Source organism: Chlorocebus sabaeus, chromosome 13 (assembly GCF_047675955.1).
Source record: "Chlorocebus sabaeus isolate Y175 chromosome 13, mChlSab1.0.hap1, whole genome shotgun sequence".
NCBI classification, from domain to species: Eukaryota; Metazoa; Chordata; class Mammalia; order Primates; family Cercopithecidae; genus Chlorocebus; species Chlorocebus sabaeus.
The window spans coordinates 37,023,924-37,044,978 of NC_132916.1; positions in this window are offsets into that span (position 1 = coordinate 37,023,924).

Sequence of the window (21,055 nt, forward strand, 5' to 3'; positions counted from 1 at the left end):
TTAAAATTTTGAACAAATATTGAACAAAATGAATAATACTTTAAAAATACTTTCTAGATGTATCATTTTATCTTAGAAAACAGTGTTCCATTTATCCAGTACTGTGTGGCAGACCAATTCAAAATTTCAAAACTTCATTAATATGTGAAACAGCCTGATGTAGCCATTCCACAATGTATACATATATCAAAACATCATGTGTGCCTCATGTTGTGCACTAATAGATAGAATTTTTGTTTGTCAGTGTAAAAACTAATTTTTAAAAAACACGGCTTCAAACAACAACGACATAAATTTTACTCACAAATCTGCAGGTGGGACAAAGCTCAGCTCATCTCTGTTCTACTTCATGTCAGCTCTGGCAGCTCAAAGGCTGGGGTTAAAGTCCTTGGAAAGCTCACTCACTTGCATGCCTGGGCAACGAGAAAAATACAAAACATCTGTGCTGAACAGTTGGGTTTCCTCAGGCATCTCTGTATCTCTTTTTTTTTTAATTTTTATTTTTTATTTTATTATACTTTAAGTTCTAGGGTACATGTGCACAACGTGCAGGTTTGTTACATATGTATACTTGTGCCATGTTGGTGTGCTGCACCCATCAACTCATCAGCACCCATAAACTCGCCATTTACGTCAGGTATAACTCCCAATGCCATCCCTCCCCCCTCCCCCCTCCCCATAATAGGCCCCGGTGTGTGATGTTGCCCTTCCCGAGTCCAAGTGATCTGATTGTTAAATTCCCACCTATGAGTGAGAACATGCGGTGTTTGGTTTTCTGTTCTTGCAATTGTTTGCTGAGAATGATGGTTTCCAGCTGCATCCATGTCCCTACAAAGGACACAAACTCATCCTTTTTTATGGCTGCATAGTATTCCATGATTTACATAGGCCACATTTTCTTAATCCAGTCTGTCACTGATGGATATTTGGGTTGATTCCAAGTCTTTGCTATTGTGAATAGTGCCACAATAAACATATGTGTGCATGTGTCTTTGTAGCAGCATGATTTATAATCCTTTGAGTATATACCCAGTAATGGGATGGCTGGGTCATATGGTATTTCTAGTTCTAGATCCTTGAGGAATCGCCATTCTGTTTTCCACAATGGTTGAACCAGTTTACAATCCCACCAACAGTGTAAAAGTGTTCCTATTTCTCCACATCCTCTCCAGCACCTGTTGTTTCCTGACTTCTTAATGATTGCCATTCTAACTGGTGTGAGATGGTATCTCATTGTGGTTTTGATTTGCATTTCTCTGATGGCCAATGATGATGAACATTTTTTCATATGCCTGTTGGCTGTATGCATGTCTTCTTTTGAGAAATGTCTGTTTATATCCTTTGCCCACTTTTTGATGGGGTTGTTTGTTTTTTTCTCGTAAATTTGTTTGAGTTCTTTGTAGGTTCTGGATATTAGTCTTTTGTCAGATGAGTAGATTGCAAAAATTTTCTCCCATTCTGTAGGTTGCCTGTTCATTCTGATGGTAGCAGAAGCTCTTTAGTTTAATTAGATCCCATTTGTCAATTTTGGCTTTTGTTGCGGTTGCTTTTGGTGTTTTAGACATGAAGTCCTTGCCCATACCTATGTCCTGAATGGTATTACCTAGGTTTTCTTCTAGGGTTTTTATGGTTTTAGGTCTAACATTTAAGTCTCTAATCCATCTTGAATTAATTTTTGTGTAAGGAGTAAGGAAAGGATCCAATTTCAGCTTTCTACTTATGGCTAGCCAATTTTCCCAGCACCATTTATTAAATAGGGAATCCTTTCCCCATTTCTTGTTTTTCTCAGGTTTGTCAAAGATTAGATTGCTGTAGATGTGTGGTATTATTTCTGAGGGCTCTGTTCTGTTCCATTGGTCTATATCTCTGTTTTGGTACCAGTACCATGCTGTTTTGGTTACTGTAGCCTTGTAGTATAGTTTGAAGTCAGGTAGTGTGATGCCTCCAGCTTTGTTCTTTTGACTTACAATTGTCTTCGCAATGCAGGCTTTTTTTTGGTTCCATATGAACTTTAAAGCAGTTTTTTCCAATTCTGTGAAGAAACTCATTGGTAGCTTGATGGGGATAGCATTGAATCTATAAATTACCTTGGGCAGTGTGGCCATTTTCACGATATTGATTCTTCCTATCCATGAGCATGGTATGTTCTTCCATTTGTTTGTGTCTTCTTTTATTTCACTGAGCAGTGGTTTATAGTTCTCCTTGAAGAGGTCCTTTACATCCCTTGTAAGTTGGATTCCTAGGTATTTTATTCTCTTTGAAGCAATTGTGAATGGAAGTTCATTCCTGATTTGGCTCTCTGTTTGTCTGTTACTGGTGTATAAGAATGCTTGTGATTTTTGCACATTGATTTTGTATCCTGAGACTTTGCTGAAGTTGCTTATCAGCTTAAGGAAATTTTGGGCTGAGATGATGGGGTTTTCTAAATATACAATCATGTCATCTGCAAACAGGGACAATTTGACTTCTTCTTTTCCTAACTGAATACCCTTGATTTCTTTATCTTGCCTGATTGCCCTAGCCAGAACTTCCAACACTATGTTGAATAGAGTGGTGAGAGAGGGCACCCCTGTCTTGTGCCAGTTTTCAAAGGGAATGCTTCCAGTTTTTGCCCATTCAGTATGATATTGGCTATGGGTTTGACATAAATAGCTCTTATTATTTTGAGATACGTTCCATCAACACCGCATTTATTGAGAGGTTTTAGCATGAAGGGCTGTTGAATTTTGTCAAAGGCCTTTTCTGCATCTATTGAGATAATCATGTGGTTTTTGTCTTTGGTTCTGTTTATATGCTGGATTATGTTTATTGTTTTGCGTATGTTCAACCAGCCTTGCATCCTGGGGATGAAGCCCACTTGATCATGGTGGAGAAGCTTTTTGATGTGCTGCTGGATTCCGTTTGCCAGTATTTTATTGAGGATTTTTGCATCAATGTTCATCAGGGATAATGGTCTAAAATTATCTTCTTTTGTTGTGTCTCTGCCAGGCTTTGGTATGAGGATGATGTTTGCCTCATAAAATGAGGTAGGGAAGATTCCTTCTTTTTCTATTAATTGGAATAGTTTCAGAAGGAATGGTACCAGCTCCTCCTTGTACCTCCGGTGGAATTCGGCTGTGAATCCATCTGGTCCTGGACTTTTTTTGCTTGGTAGGCTATTAATTATTGCTTCAATTTCAGACCCTGCTATTGGTCTATTCAGGGATTCAACTTCTTCCTAGTTTAGTCTTGGAAGAGTATAAGTGTCCAGGAAATTATCCATTTCTTGTAGATTTTCTAGTTTATTGCATAGAGGTGTTCATAGTATTCCCTGATGATAGTTTGTATTTCTGTGGGGTCTATGGTGATACCCCCTTTATCATTTTTTATTGCGTCTATTTGATTCTTCTCTCTTTTCTTCATCAGTCTTGCTAGTGGTCTATCAATTTTGTTGATCTTTTCAAAAAACCAGCTCCTGGATTCATTGATTTTTTGGAGGGTTTTTTGTGTCTCTATCTCCTTCAGTTCTGCTCTGATCTTAGTTATTTCTTGCCTTCTGCTAGCTTTTGAATGTGTTTGCTCTTTCTTCTCTAGTCTTTTAATTGGGATGTTAGGGTGTCAATTTTAGATCTTTCCAGCTTTCTCTTGTGGGCTTTTAGTGCTATAAATTTTCCTCTACACACTGCTTTAAATATGTCCCAGAGATTCTGGCATATTGTATCTTTGTTCTCATTGGTTTTAAAGAACATCTTTATTTCTGCCTTCATTTCGTTATGTACCCAGTAGTTATTCAGGAGCAGGTTGTTCAGTTTCCATGTAGTTGAGTGGTTTTGATTGATTTTCTTAGTCCTGAGTTCCAGTTTGATTGCACTGTGGTCTGAGAGACAGTTTGTTATAATTTCTGTTCTTTTACATTTGCTGAGGAGTGCTTTGCTTCCAACTATGTGATCAATTTTCGAATAATTGCAATGCGGCACTGAGAAGAATGTATATTCTGTTGATTTGGGGTGGAGAGTTCTGTAGATGTCTATTAGGTCCGCTTGGTACAGAGTTGAGTTCAATTCCTGGATATCCTTGTTAAGTTTCTGTCTCGTTGATCTGTCTAATGTTGACAGTGGGATGTTGAAGTCTCCCATTATTATTGTATGGGAGTCTAAGTCTCTTTGTAAGTCTCTAAGGACTTCCTTTATGAATCTGGGTGCTCCTGCATTGGGTGCATATATATTTAGGATAGTTAGCTCTTCCTGTTGAATTAGTCCCTTTACCATTATGTAATGGCCTTCTTTGTCTCTTTTGATCTTTGATGGTTTAAAGTTTGTTTTATCAGTGACCAGGATTGCAACCCCTGCTTTTTTTTGTTCTCCATTTGCTTGATAGATCTTCCTTCATCCCTTTATTTTGAGCCTATGTGTGTCTCTGCACATGAGATGGGTCTCCTGCCTACAGCAAACTGATGGGTCTTGACTCTTTATCCAATTTGCCAGTCTGTGTCTTTTAATTGGACCATTTAGTCCATTTAATTTAAGGTTAATATTGTTATGTGTGAACTTGATCCTGTCATTGTGGTATTAGCTGGTTATTTTGCTCGTTAGTTGATGCAGTTTCTTCCTAGCATCGATGGTCTTTACATTTTGGCATATTTTTGCAATGGCTGGTACCGGTGGTTCCTTTCCATGTTTAGTGCTTCCTTTGGGATCTCTTATAGGGCAGGCCTGGTGGTGACAAAATCTCTAAGCATTTGCTTATCTGTAAAGGATTTTATTTCTCCTTCCCTGATGAAACTTAGTTTGGCTGGATATGAAATTCTGGGTTGAAAATTCTTTTCTTTAAGAATGTTGAATATTGGCCCCCACTCTCTTCTGGCTTGGAGAGTTTCTGCCGAGACATCTGCTGTTATTCTGATGGGCTTCCCTTTGTGGGTAACCCGACCTTTCTCTCTGGCTGCCCTTAACATTTTTTCCTTCATTTCAACTTTGGTGAATCTGACAATTATGTGTCTTGGAGTTGCTCTTCTTGAGGAGTATCTTTGCAGCGTTCTCTGTATTTCCTGAATTTCAATGTTGGCCTGCCTTACTAGGTTGGGGAATTTCTCTTGGGTGATATCCTGCAGAGTGTTTTCCAACTTGGTTCCATTTTCCCCGTCACTTTCAGACACCCCAATCAGACGTAGATTTGGTCTTTTCACTAATCCCATATTTTTTGGAGGCTTTGTTCATTTCTTTTTACCTTTTTATCTCTAGACTTCTCTTCTTGCTTCATTTCATTCATTTGATCTTCAATCATTGATACTCTTTCTTCCAGTTGATCTAGTCAGTTACTGAAGCTTGTGCATTTTTCATGTATTTCTCGTGTCATGGTTTATATCTCTGTCAGTTCATTCATGGCCTTCTCTGCATTGGTTATTCTAGTTATCCATTCTTCCATTCTTTTTTCAAGATTTTTAGTTTCTTTGCACTGGGTACATAGTTCCTCCTTTAGCTCTGAGAAGTTTGATCGACTAAAGCCTTCTTCTCTCAACTCATCAAAGTCATTCTGCGTCCAGCTTTGATCCATTGCTGGCGATGAGCTGCATTCCTTTGGAGGGGGAGATGCGCTCTGAGTTTTTGAATTTTTTGAATTTCCAGCTTTTCTGCCCTGCTTTTTCTCCATCTTTGTGGTTTTATCTGCCTTTTGTCTTTGATGCTGGTGATGTTCTGATGGGTTTTTGGTGTGGTTGTCCTTTCTGTTCATTAGTTTTCCTCCTAACAGTCAGGACCCTCAGCTGTAGGTCTGTTGGAAATTGCTTGAGGTCCACTCCAGACCCTGTTTGCCTGGGTATCAGCAGCGGAGGCTGCAGAAGATAGAATATGGCTGAACAGTGAGTGCTGCTGTCTGATTCTTGCTCTGGAAGCTTCATCTCAGGGGTGTACCCTGCAGTGTGAGGTGTAAGGTGTCGGTCTGCACCTAGTGGGGGATGTCCTCTAGTTAGGCTACAGACTTGAGCAGGCAGACTGTCCATTCTCAGATCTCAACCTCCATGCTGGGAGATCCACTGCTCTCTTCAAAGCTGTCAGACAGGGTCATTAAGATCTGCAGAGGTTTCTGCTGCCTTTTTTTTGTTTGCTATGCTCTGTCCCCAGAGGTGGAGTCAACAAAGACAGGCAGGCTCCCTTGAGCTGCTGTGGGCTCCACCCAGTTCGAGATTCCCAGAGGCTTTGTTTACCTACTTAAGTCTCAGCAATGGTGGGCACCCCTCCCCCAGCCTCGCTGCTGCCTTGCAATTAGATCTCAGACTGCTGTGCTAGCAATGAGGGAGGCCTGGTGGGCATGGGACCCTCCCGGCCAGGTGTGGGATATAATCCCCTGGTGTGCCATTTGCTAAGACCCTTGGTAAAGTGCAGTATTAGGGTGGGAGTTACCTGATTTTCCAGGTGTTGTGTGTCTCAGTTTCTAAAGGGATTCCCTTCCCCCTTGCACTTCCCAGGTGAGCCAATGCCTTGTCCTACTTCAGCTCTGGTTGGTCAGGCTGCACTAGCTGACCAGCACTGATTGTCTGGCACTCCTCAGTGAGATGAACCCGGTACCTCAGTTGAAAATGCAGAAGTCACCCATCTTCTGTGTCGCTCACGCTGGGAGCTGGAGGCTGGAGCTGTTCCTATTCGGCCATCTTGCTCGCACCCACCGCATCTCTGTGTCTCTATGTGGTCTCTCCATGTGATCTTTCCAGCATAGTAGCTTTGGGATAGTTAGACATCTTACATGTTAGCTCAGGCCTCCTAAAGTACATATCGACAGAGAGAGAGAGAGAGAAACTCTACCACTTTTCTTTTCTAATAAACATTTTATTTTAGAATTAAGATTAACAGAAAAGTTAGAAAGATAGCACAGAGTCCCTGTAGTACCCTGCATTCATTTACCCCATTCATAACATCTTAAATTAATCTATTTATTTATCATAACTTCTCGACCTTTATTGATATATTATTATTAAAGAAACACCATCATTTATTTATATTGTGTTCCTTATTCCCTAACATCTTCTGAGGATTACTGGTAGTGTTTTGCAGAATGTCCTTCAACTTGAGTTTGTCTGATATTTTTCTCATGATAAGACGAGGGTTATGTTTGTGTAGAGAAGAAGACCACAGAGGTGAAGTGCCATTCACAATATAATATAGCAGGAGAACTTATCTTCTCACTGATGATGTTAACCTTGTTCACCTCGCTGAAGTATTTTTTTCCAGATTTCTTTATTGTAAAGTTACTTTATTTCCCTTCTTTCTATATTATATTATGTGGATACAAGATACTAAGCACAGCCCACACGTGAGGAAGGAGTCACACTGCTTCCTTGAGGGTGCAGTATCTATCTAAATTATTTGGCATTTTCCCTATGGAAGATTTCTGTCTTCTCTCTCATTTAATTTTCAAATGTAGTAGTACAGACTCACAGATATTTATTTTATACTTTGGATTATATTTCAATATCTTATTCATTTTGTTGCTCACATTGTTTCAGCTTTGATCATTAAGCATTTTTTTCAGTTAGAAAGGTTTCCTTTGAATTACTCCCATTGTTTTGCTTTTTGAGAAATACCCTAAATTTTAGCACATCAACATACTCGAAGTTCATCTTGTACACTTTGTCTTCCAGCTCTAGAACCAACCATTTCTCAAAGGAGCCGTGCTTACTTTTATTGGAGGATAGAGTTAGAAACTATCTGAACACTGGAGTACTCATTGCTTTTAGGCTTTCTCAGCACATGGAGCAAGGAAATATATGTATGCATACTAACACACGTATTATATATACATATATGTATGTATATACACATATATATAAAATTATGCTTTTATATATCTATCAATATCTATATTAAGCTAGACACAAGTCCTTACAAATATCTCTGATTCTAGTCTGGTTTGTTATGCTTCATTCCAGCCTTTCCTCCTTGCTTCTCTGTAACTGCTCACTCCAACAGAAAAAACCTGACTTCCACCACCTGCCATCTATTTACTTATTGTTCAATTCTAGTATATATGTGCAGAATCTCAGAATTGTTAGCCTGCGCTTGCATGACAAATAACTTTAGCAACAAGAATCCCGTGCTTATGTATAGTTTCCTGGTCTTTATTCTTCCATTTCTCAGTCATTTCCAAAGTTATTTAGCTGAATACTTCTTTTCTCTATCCTTTTCAGTGAGATTATATCACATATTTGTAATACAGTTAAGAGTATTTTGTCACAGTCTGCATTCTATCCTGGGATCTCCTGTATTCCTGGTTGATTTTTAAAAAATCATCTATTAAGTTTTATTCTTATTCCTTGAAGTCCTATGGATTTTGAGAAAAGGAGAGGTCAAACAGTATCATTTTGAATCATTTCTTAGTCCTAAAAACATCTTCAGTTCTTCAACTCATCTTAGTCAACCCTCTCTCTTCCCAAAGGTCCTGGTGCCATTGATAGATTTTTCATCTCTGTGGTTTTCCCTTTTCCAGAATATCATTTCAATGCAATCATATTGGATGTAGCCTCCCAGAACTGATCTTTTTTATTCACTTGGGAATATGTACTTAAGATTCATCCATGTTGTTGTATGGATTAATTAATAGCTTATTTGATTTGATCATGAAACAACATTCCAAAGTATAAATCTGAACTTTTTATCCATTTTCCTGCTGAAAGACATTTTGGCTATTTCTGTTTTTTGACATCTATCACTTTTTAAACCTAGCTTTGAAAGTCACACAGCATCACTTATGTTACATTAAATTCATTAGGAGCAAGTCACGAACATCAGCCCATATTCAAGTGGAGAGAAATTAAACCCAACCTTTGTAGGATGAGTATCAAAGTGTTTGTGGTCATGTCTTAAGACGACCTCAAAAGGTTAAAGAAAAATATCCTGCCTGACTTCAGGGATTCTTCAGTTCTCCAAACTCTGTTCATGAGTGTTGGAATAGTTATCTATTGCTATGTAACAAATTATCACAAACTCCGCTTCTTAAAACACTATTCATTTATTATCTCACAGTTCTGTGGGTGAGATATCTGGAACAGGGTAAGTTCTTTGCTCAGGATATCACAAGGCTAAAATCAAGGTGTCGGTAGAACTAAGTTCTTGTTTGGAGGCCTTAGGGGAGAATGCCCTTCCAAGCTCATTCAAGTTTTTTGTTTGTTTGTTTCGTTATTTGTTTGTTTGTTTTTTCCAAGCTAAATTTGTTTATTTGTGTTTGTAACACTGAGGTGCCTGTTTTCTTATTGGCTGTTAACTGTCAGCAGGGAATAGCTCTCAGTCCCTAGAGGATGCCTTTCCTCACTGGCCCTTCACAATGTAGCTGTTTGCTTTTTCCTAGGTCAGCAGGAACACATATCTCTGATTTCTTGCTCTGCTTCTTCTGTATCTGAAATCAAAATCTAGATTTAAGGAGCTCATGATAAAGTCAAGTCCATCCAAATAATTTCCCTTTCTTAACATCAATTGTGCCATATAACATAATTTAATCACAGAACTGACAGCCATCACACTCATTGTCTTGGGGATTATTCAAAGTCTGTACACCAGGACCTGAGGATCTTGGGGGTCATCTTAGAATAATATCTACAATAATCATGGATTATACTTAAAGAAAATGGCACACCTTTGACCAGCTATTGGAATGTCACAAAGGAGAATCTATTTGCACATGCTTCCTTGAGTGGCAGACTAGAAATCTCATTGAAGTGTGTATTGAAGTATGTATCTACTAAAGTATGTATGGGGCATTATGCACACAATAATAATGTAAAAAAGTATTAGTTTCTAACTTTTAGTCTCAATTCATGGATGAATTATGAAGCTTTGTCATAATAATTGAGTCAAATTTAAATCTCATCAATCTTGACAATACAAAAGTCAAAGTATGACTCATATAAGTTGGTGGGTGGAAGAAGTATGAGAGGTAAAGAAATGATTATGGGTATTGATATACTTATCTAGCAATAAAAGGATGGTATATACTGTCTAAAATTGAAAAACAAACAAAAACTTAAAAAAACAGAAGTTTAAATGAAAGGTTAGCAAAATTTTTCCTTTAGAGGGCCAGATAGTAAATACTGTAGGCTTCGTAAGTGATATGGTTTCTGTTGCAACTGCTCAGGCCAGGCATTGTGGTATGAATTTATTCATACAGAACCCTAAACAGATGGATATGGCTGTGTTTCAATAAAACTCTATTTACAAAAACTGGCAGCAAGCTGGATTTGGCCTACAGGCCATAGTTTGTCAATCCTTGGTTTAAAGAATATTCTTTAAAGACATAAAAAGTAAAGCAGTGCTGTAACTTTATTAAGAAGAGGTGAGGATGAAGCAGACTTTAAAGTAAGCTAAATCGTTACAGCCACAGCATAATAAGCAATAAATGATGTCTGAAGTTAAAACATCAAGAAGTGGTACTACGAACAATATTTAGAGAAAATAGAGGCAATTAATTTAAGCACTGAAATCACAGATTATTTCTTCTGCGGAGTGTGTTTGCAGTGGGGAGAGATGGGGTGGGAGCTACTGCTTGTAAGCATAAACTACTTTGTACTATGATAACTTAAATATTTGCAAATTACTTTGATGACAATTTTAAAGAATCAACTATTGAATAAAACAAATTTGTAGACAGACCCTCCATTTACTAAATTAATTGACTCATTAATTATCTGTTTTGATTACTATTCTTATTAAAATCTAATTATTCCAAAGAATATAATATTTCTTATTATTTATAAGGCTGAAGCAAGAGTTTTTATAAATTCCATGGTAAAATTTAGAGATTGTATGTAACTATATTGATAGAATTTCCTTGAATGACCAAATTTTGCCTTATTTTTTTAATAAAAGACTAGTAGACAATGATCTGACATTAGTAAATCTATGCAGTTTTCTCTTCTAAAACCTAAAGAACCATTCTTTGAATACAACTTTGTAGAAAAAAATAGTGTTTATTTCAATTTTATGGTGAAAATTTATATTTGTCCATTATTAAGATTTATGGTGATTTTCCTGTTCTATATGTTCCTTAGATATTCTTGGCAGTGGTTCAGCTATCTCATATGTGAATCTCCTTGAGACCACAGAAATTTTCCATTACACCATTTATTCTAGTTAGAGATTACATTTTAGCCCAACAGCCTGTACTTTGTAATATTCTTATCTTTAAGGACTTCCATTCCATGTTACTAATGCTTATTTTCTATTTTTTAATGCAAATGCTAGTTTTCTTTATATAAGAAGTGAAATAAAAATGAGACAAGTGGTTTCATTTTTCCTTTGGTGTTTGTTATTATGATTCACTGTAGGCAACAAATCAATATTGTATTTGTTGCACATCCAAACATATAAAATATGAATTCCACAAAAGTTTTTCATTGAGTTATAGTGTACCAGTTGATTTGAAATCAAAAGAAAATGCCAGTGTATTTTCTGAGCATTACATTATTTTCATAAAATTATAGGCAATTTGTTACTATCCATTGGAGAGTATTTTATTAAAAACTATTAATAATAAAATCAGCACATCATCAAATTAACAATTTTTATGGGTACTATTAATTTGGTTAACACTCAGATTGTTCTTTCTATGACCATATGATTATGAGAAATGAAAACATAATAAAAATACTCATGGGAATTCGAAAACTGGTTCAAATTAATCTATTACAGTTTTGTTTTTACAAGTGTTTTACTATTAAAAGAAATATAATATGTCACTTATTTTGAGCAAACTCAAACAAATGTTAATCTTAAAATGAAAAATGAAAAAGCACTCTCTCTTAAGATTATCAGTCTAAACTATACCTAAGTGTAGCAACCAGAAAATTTCCTAATTATTTGACTTGAACTGTCTAGTAATATTTATAACAATAATTGTAATAAGACTAACATATATGGCCTACTTACCACTTGTCAGGAACTATACTAAGTGCTTTATATGTGCAGCGTTTCCTTTAATTCTCTCAACACTCTACAAATATGTGTTATGCTCTTTTAAATACAGCAGAAAACTTGGGTCTGAGGTATTAAACATTGTTCCTTGCAGCATGAATGTTTGAAAAAAGTTAGGCTCAGCAGAGGCCAAATTTGAATTAAGAAATTTAAATTCAGTTCTTCACTTCATAAATTTTTCTGTGAATAAAGAGATAGAGGAACAGAGAGGAAAGATAAAACCCTGAAATATGTTCATGCCAAAAAAGGGGAAGGAGGGGAAGTAGGAAACCTGTAAAGCTTTAGATTAAAAAAAAAAAAAAAAAAAAAGAAACGCCCGTTAGTGTTTCATCAGCTGAAAGTATAAATGCCTGAGTTGGGAAAATATTTCTGTCCTTTTAACTGATATTATTTGACTGTCATGAAAGGAGAACCAGGAGAAATTTGGAAAGAGGAATTTGAAATGGTTGACAAGAAAGGGTTAGGTGAAACAACAGAGACGTGCAGAATTGGAAGAGATAACTTTATCATACACAGATGGTTCTGAATTGCTAGGCATATAGGCTATCCTAGATACTGGATGAAATAATGAGGGAACTCTTCCCAGTATGGGAGTGGAAGGGGTGTGTTTAATTTGGAGCTTAAAAGCTATCAAAACCATATACGTTGTACAAAAAACGTTGAAATCATGAAAACCATTTAACTATGTTTTAAGATTTACTTATATCTTGTATCCACACCCCCCAACAAAGGTACACACACACACACACACACACACACACACAAATGCTTCTAAATCTGCATTATTTCTCTCTGTAATAGCACCACCATGTACCCCGTTACCTCATGCGTGAACCTAGGAGTCATTTCATACTCCCTTTTCTATTCTACCCACATCTGTGCAATCAACAAGCCCTTTCAATTCGACCTTCTAAACATCTCTATTATCCTGCTCTTGAAAACTATAACGGCCTCGATGCAACTCACCCTGTGCATAATCTTGCCACTCCTACAACTCCCCAACCCATTCTCTGCATTGCCTCCCAGCTGGTATTTTTAAAGCACACATACCCACTTACACAGAGTGATTATAAAATATCTATGCTCACAGCTCTGCAAGAATTACTTATATCCATGGGAGCAGTCGTTTGAAATGCAAGGCTCTTCAAACATCATTTCCAGCCTCAATGCATACCATGACCACCCCTTGCCCCCAGCAAAATTGAGCTAACTTTATTTGCTTAAACATATCTTGCTCCCTCCTACCTTTACACCGACTACTCCATTTGCTTAGAATATTCCTTCTAACTGCTGCATGGACTAGTCCACTTGGAGACCTTCTGAAAGTTATAATCCCTTCTCCAGTCTGAAAACTCTGACTCTAAGGCAGGCTTATACGCTTGTCCTCCATGCTCTCTCCAAGTGCTCCAGACATATCTTCACTCCTGCAGTTATACTGGGCTATCATTTGTTTTCTTATGTGTCTCCTTTTCCTACGTACACTTTAATCTCCTTAAAAGTTAGACTAGCTCTTTAAATGTTATAATTCCTATGTCTAGTATAGTGCCTGGGACACAATGATAGTTTTATAAATAGTTGTGAATAATAGATGAATTAAAGTAGTTTATTTTTAATTAAAATTTCTTTCCTCTAGTGATGACCTCCAGCTATTACACTGAGTACATGACACATTTTTGTGTGTACATATAAGGAGGAGTATTAGAATATTTTCTATTTCAAATTTGTTTGAAAATATTTGTAATTAAAATGATTGGATTTACTTTCATCCAGAACCTGAAATAAAACACGCTTTGCAAAATAAGTTTTTTATCTTTCTTCTAACAATCACATAAAAGCCTATAGAGAAATATAAACAGAATCTGTACTTGATGTTAATGCTGTGAGACTGGAATCAAGAGGCAGTGCTGAAAGGATGATTCTTCATAGCACTGGCACCTTTTCTAAAGTAAAAGTATTCGGGGCTACAAAGAACTCATCTCCTCATGCTGCCTACAACAATGTTTTAAATGTTTTAATATTAGAGGAAATGTTTCCAGTACACCACCTTGTTAATTTTTAAACAGAAGAAAATTTCTTTCAATACTTTACAAGAAATCAGTATCAGCTGATCTGTCAAGTTTATCATCATGTGAATAGCATAAGAATATATACCCTAAAATAGTTTTATTCTATACAGAGTATTGTTTTGCAATAGGAAAAAAATTGTTACCAAAGTGTTTACAGAAACTGAAACAATCATGAAAAAATTTACTCAATTTAACAACTGTTGAATTCAACTACTACTGACTGCACACTTACTAAATACTCATTTTTTTTAAAAAAAAGAAAAGTTATGACACATCCATACTATGAGTACTTCTTTTGCAACTTAGAAAATGAAAGTGTAATACTAAATACATGAAGCAAATGAGACGAGGATATGAGGGCAGAATAGTTTAATTTTTAATATATTATGTTAAAGTTTTCATACGTTAGATGATCCCTATCACCATGATTGTTTTTTGTGTCTGACACAAAAGACAGTGGAATTCTTGGTGTCCAAAGAGTGAAGATGAGTAGAGTTAGAGTGCTCCATTTCTCAGGGGCATAGGGACCTCCCTTCTGCCTAGAGAAATCTAGTGATAAATTTCTTTGGTTTTGATATAACTGGTTGAGCTTATTGGAGTGGGGAGGTGGAGGGAGCAGATGTTATGGTGGGAGGGGTCTGTGGAAAAGGGAAAAAAAATAAATTCCTAAAAGCAAAAGATGAGTGGTTCCTAAAAATGTATTGTTATTAAAATGTTTGTATGAGATTTTTCCTGTGCCTCTGTCTAAAAGAAAACATAGAAAAGAACATAAGGTTAGAGTTTAAAATTTGCATCCACATGAGCAATGCCTCTAAATATATTTGTATTACTGAGTTATAAATCATAGGAATCATCTGTGAACTGAATAAAAAGTGGAGTTTCCAAGGCAGGTTTGGAAGTGTTTTATAGAAAAAGCAAGGGGCCTACCTTTAAAAAAATGGGTAAATAGCCTAAAACTTATTCTACACATCATTCATAATCTAAAAATTTCAAAACACTAAAAGAATATTTATCTGAGGGAGTCTAAATATGAAAACTAAACTCTTAATTATTAATTAAATTTTCATTTTGTTAGATGCTGTAGAAATAACAAATTTGCAATCCTTCTGTACATAACATTCATTGATTTATAAATGCCTCTATAATTATTTAAAGATGTTTCTAATACAAAATAATTACAACATAATAAATGAAAGTGTGGTACTTTTGAATCAAAATTTTGTATGTCAGAAAAACAATTACTTATGAATCATTTCGCCTAGAACAAAATAAAGTTGTGACTTTCTAAAATTAAATATGATGAGCCAGAAAAGCTTAATTTCACTTCATTCATGGATTTATCTCATATTCCTTAACCAAATGTAATATGAATTAATTTGCCATTTTGTCAATAAATTTAGGTGGCACTACCAGTTAATGTACTAAGTGAGAACCATTGTTATTATTAACAATACTTGTGAAATAAAATACTATAAATATAACAAAGTGCTTACTGGAGATATGCCAAAGCTGGCACTACAGATCAATTGATCACCCTAACTTTTGTGGATTCAGGTTGGTCGCCCCAGTACCAGGACACTATAGTCATCCCCCAACTGCCCACACAGTGAAGATAGCTGGCATGCATATGGAGTTTTTTTATTTCTAAGGAAAGTCTGATAGTGGATCCTAGAATAACCACACTTCCTTTGTGCTCGCCTACTTCTGTCCAAATCTGAAAAATACCTTCATATATTTTAAATATTATAGCCTGACATATACACCTATGCAATGAAAACCTACTCTGAGCTTCCTTATCACCTCCCTCCAAGTAGATTGCCTTATATCAGAAATTACATGGAACGCATGGAATGTCTTTGCAAAAATGTAGTCCACAAACTTCACAGACAGGAAGAAGCCAGTGTGAAACCTACTATTTAATTCTGGTGGCTTAAATTAGCTATTTATTCACTAAGCATTTTTTCTTTCAGTCCAGACAAATAGTGAAACTATATTTGCCAACCTCCCTTGTTATTAAGCGTGGTCATGTGGCTGTGTTTTGGCCAGTGAAATATAGGCAGACATAGTATATACCCCATAAAGCCTCCCTGTTATCATGTACTCTCTTTCTTCTCACATCTGACAGCTGGATGTTGATGGCCAGTACTCTTTTGGAGTCTCATGTTAAGTTCTGTTAAAAATAAAATAAAAAATAGTCTACAGTATTTAATCTAGCTAACAGATAAGGGCTATGAGGAGACTAAGGCTTATTATGGTCAAGTGTCCTGCACAATTAAACTAGAAGCTTCCAATTTTGTATAATAGTGAATTCCACTGCCCTATAATTATTCCTATTTTACAGCTGGGGAAAACTGACAAGGTCACAGATGCCCATTTCACCTTTTCTAATGATTGATATTAATGGCTTCTTCAAATTATGAGTATGTCAAGACCATGTGCTTCTGTTCTTTGGGATTTGATGAGATTTGTTCATCCAACAAAATTTTTTTTTTTTGAATATACGTTGTGTACCAAGTATTGTTCTAGATCCTTGGGAAGCACAGTGAAAAACTATAGGTAAAGAATCTTGCCTTATACAGTAAGTTTCTATGCTGTAAATAACTGATATAGAGAGAATTGATTAATTACAGTGCAATTAATTAAGCAAACATTTTTAAGCCACTGGTAATCTTGCATTTCTGCAGCATATTCAGGGAGGACCTATGATGTTTAAAATAAACACTAGAAGCTGTGAAAATATGAAATGCCAAGTCTAACCTCAAGAATGGTCTCCATGGACAGATAAGCCAGAGATACACACAATTTCTATCAGACATCTTTAAGTACTACTTTACATAACTCTCAGTATGACCTCTTTCCGGGACCTTCATCCACCTTTGATTGCCAATTGCCATGAAGTCGGCCAACTTTGAATGGGCTCAGACTAATCTCTTATGGACAGAACCTTACAGTGCTTGGGTACTGTCCTCACTGTTCCCTTTCACCTCCCATCCCTGAGCTTTCCTGTTAGTGCTAAGGTTCAAGCTGCAGAGAGAATGACTCAAATGCAACTGAGAAGAAAGAGGGCATTAGCATATCATAGAAAAAACTTGTGACCAATTGAAGACAGGAGCCAGGATATAATTATTTCTCTGTTCTGCACTCTGGACAGAACATCCTGAGATGCAGCCATTTACATGGGCTCTGTGAGGATGTTTCCTCAAGAAAAACCAATCAGTTGTACTTGATAACAAGCAGAACCCATGTCAGGAATTCACCCTCTTGAGTTTAATTTCTTCTCTTTCCCTATATCTCCCTCCTTTTTCTCCTTACTTCTGCTTCTTTATGATTATCCCATCTAGTTAACTATTAGCATAAAAAAATTTGCCTCAGTCTCTGTTTTCTAGGAACACTTGTTACACATGGCAAAATATGGCAATGATTACAAGAGATTTGTGAATTATGTGATATGAGGGTATACAAAAGTAGATTTGTTTCTCAGTGTGGTTTCTAGGTATGTCAGGAAAGTCAAGGGGAAGGTGAGTTTTTAGGACTTATTTTAAAATATAAATATATTTCTGACAGATGTAGAAGGATACAGTTGGCTTTCAAGTTTGAATAATGTTGCAAACATAAGTGTGAAAGATGTGAATTTGTGGGATGTGTCCTCAAACAGTAAACGGGGAGAAAGTTCTTTAGAAGAAAGTGGAAATTACAGCTAACATTGAAGATGGTGAATACTATAGACATACAATGCTAAAAATAGTACACACTTCTTTCGGGTTACCATGTTTGATGCCAAGTCAATAGGAAGCTAGAGCCTCATGAAAGGGACAGAGAACAAAACTGAACCATGGTTGAGAAGCATCTTCTCAAATTGTATCTTGCATAAAAATTTTCTGTACAAAATTCTGGGTCCTGTCCTTTGAGATTGTGATTCAGGAGGTCTGGAGAGGGGCCTTGGGTCTTCATTTCTACTAAATTTCTAGATGCTGCTGCTATGTCTGCTAAGTGACCACATTTTAAATAGCATTGGTTTAGAAAATGTCTGCCCTTTCTACGTATCAGTCCTAGAGGTGTATTGGAACTCTGTGTTTTTCAAATTGGAATATTCCCTCTTCAGCCATCCTTTAAGTGCTTTCTGAGTAATGTGCACTTTACATGAGTTAAAAAATGTATTTAAAACAATATATAACACATCTAATTTGTGCACAGCTCTATGGTTGATGCTGACAGAGAAACATTGCCAGCTAAGCCTGAGAGATTAACTTTTCTAATTATCTCAACACTAACCCACATTCTACATAGAAGATTGGTTTTCTGCTGTAATAGGACACAGAAAAGGAAATTTTAATGGGCTGGAAGCATCCAGAGGGACATGAAAAAGGAAGATATAGAGAGATAAGATGTCAAACATGGTCTCATCTTCCTGTTATAATTTTCCTGACTCTCTACAACTGGGTATGATTTAGCCAATGGGGTGATCAGTCTTTTAGTAGGTTTCAAACACAAAGAGGAAGCAAAACGTAGTGTATGTAATCTCGAATTTGCCCACTGATTTAACAGATTCCTGAGCCCGTTTCTGAGTGCCACACTTCAGGAGGGAACAAGACGGAATTCAACAAGCATATAGTAGGAGGTACCACGAAGAGAACTGGGATACTTACCATGAAAAATAGATTCATTGTGTTAATGGGTGTTAACTATGACAAATATTGTTTTCTAAAAGGCTGCCATATGAAATACTATGAGATAGAAACAAAAGAAAAGAAAGGTAATGAATGAAAGTTAAAATGAAACAAACTGGATCAATCTTTATAAAATTTGTCCACAGGAAATGTGCTAGTTGGTGAGAAAGAAAGTTTGATCATTACTGGAGCTGTTCAAGGTGAGTCAAATTAGCTGACTTCTAGTTAGAAATACATTTTATAAAGGTTTAGAAAATCCTTTCCGAATAAGTCCAAGTTGATAGGAAAAAATAGCTTTTCTTTTTGTAATTGCATATTTGCACAAATTCCAGAAAACCTGAATTCATAGGCGAAAATTTCATTTTGTTCATTGTACTAAAAACTGTATAGATGAGTGATTTAAAAGATAATATGGGAACAAAAAAGTCATCCTCTGGTCAGGGCACTGGGTCTACATTAAACACAGCAGGGCCCTGGTGAACATTTAAAGCCCTCAGTGGGAAGTGATTATCTTTCTACTCTCTAGGTTTGCCTGAAATTACCCAGTCTTGTCCATGCTGAGTCCTGTAGTGTTAAGGGAAGTTAATTGATGGTTTAATAAGTGAGAGAAGAAAAGAGAGTTATATTCTGCTTTGCTAAATTTTAAATAGAGTTTCATTTTCTTGCAGTGTCCATTAACTTATATTCACCTAGAATGCGAGTTACTTAGGTTGCAATTTGTGACCTAATAGAGTAAAACAATTTATCTTACTGCTGTTGAGAATTCTTTACTGGGTACTCTTAGTAGCATAAATTTTGAAAATGGTTGAACTAGGAAATTCTGGCAACCGGTTTATTTATATCTTAATGAGAGAGAGGAAAGAGACAAGAGAGAGGCAGAAAGGGAACGAGAGAGAGAAATAACACCACAAATTTTAACACATAGAAAGAGAAAAGCGGGACACATAAAATATCAATCATAAAAGATCTATGGAGTTCTTTTTAAAATGTCTCCTCCTAAATTTTTCATGCAAATGCTTAAGAGTCAGCACCATAAAAGCAAAGGCATAATGTGTAGTAAAGTATGGGACTTGTTTCCCTTTAGTTATAAAGGGGATACGTGTTGTATTTTCCTATGTCAGAAACTATCATTTAATTGTTTTTTTAAAAAATTTAACGGCCAGAATTAGAGTTTCTAGAGAAACTCAAAGACAATAGAAAAGACAAAAACAGGAACACTCAAGGAAATGTTAGCTTCTAGTATCTGCAGCTACAAGTAAATAATAAACGTAGCCTAACTCCTAGCCAGGTAAACCTAAACCCTCACACTTAGGTCTATTTAACTCAGTTTCTTTCCCCCAATTCATCATGTTCAAATTTCAAAACAAAAAACAAAAAACTACAACACACGCTGAAACACAAAAGACACATACTTCGAAGAGACAGAGCGCGCATCAGAGCCAGATTCAGAAATAGCAGGGATTTGGGAATTATCAGACTGGAAATGTTAAATAAATATGACTAACATGCTAAGGACTCTAATGGAAAAAACAGACAAAATGCAGGAGCAGATGAATGATATAAACAGAGAATTAAAAATTTTAAGAAAGTATAGAAATGAAATGCGAAACATTGAAAACCAACAGGAGCAAAAGGAAACAAAACAAAACAAATGGTAACCAAAAACACTGAAATAGAAAATAAGAGTTGTTTCGAGGGAGTCATCAGTAGCCTGGACAGAGCTGATGAAAGAATCAGTGAGCTTGAAGATACCATGATGGAAACTTCTCAAATTGAAAAGCAAAGAAAAAAAAAATGGATTAGAATATCCAAGAACTGTGGGATAATTACAAAAGAGAATACACAATGAAGAAACAGAGAAAGAAGCAGAATATTTGAGGTAATAATGGCTGAGAATTTCTGAAATTAGCAACAGTTATCAAACCGCAGAAACAAGGAGCTCAGAGAACACTGAGAGAGGTAAATACCAAAAAATCTACACCTAGGCCTGTCGTTAGGAAATCTAAGACAAGGGCGGGGCGCCGTGGCTCACACCTGTAATCCCAACACTTTGGAGGCAGAAGTGGGCGGATCACGAGGTCAAGAAATCGAGACCATCCTGGGTAACATGGCAAAAAAAAAAAAAAAAAAAAAAAAAAAATTAGCCTGGCGCGGTGGTGGGCGCCTGTAGTCACAGCTGCTGGGGAGGCTGAGGCAGGAGAATGGTGTGAACCTGGGAGGCGGAGTTTGCAGTGAGCCGAGATCGCACCACTGCCCTCCAAACTGGATGACAGAGCGAGACTCTGTCTCAATAAAATAAAAAAGGGAGGAAGGAAGGAAGGAAGGAAGAAAGGAAGGAGGGAAGGAAGGAAGGAAGGGAGGGAGGGAGGGAGGGAGGGAAGAGAAAATC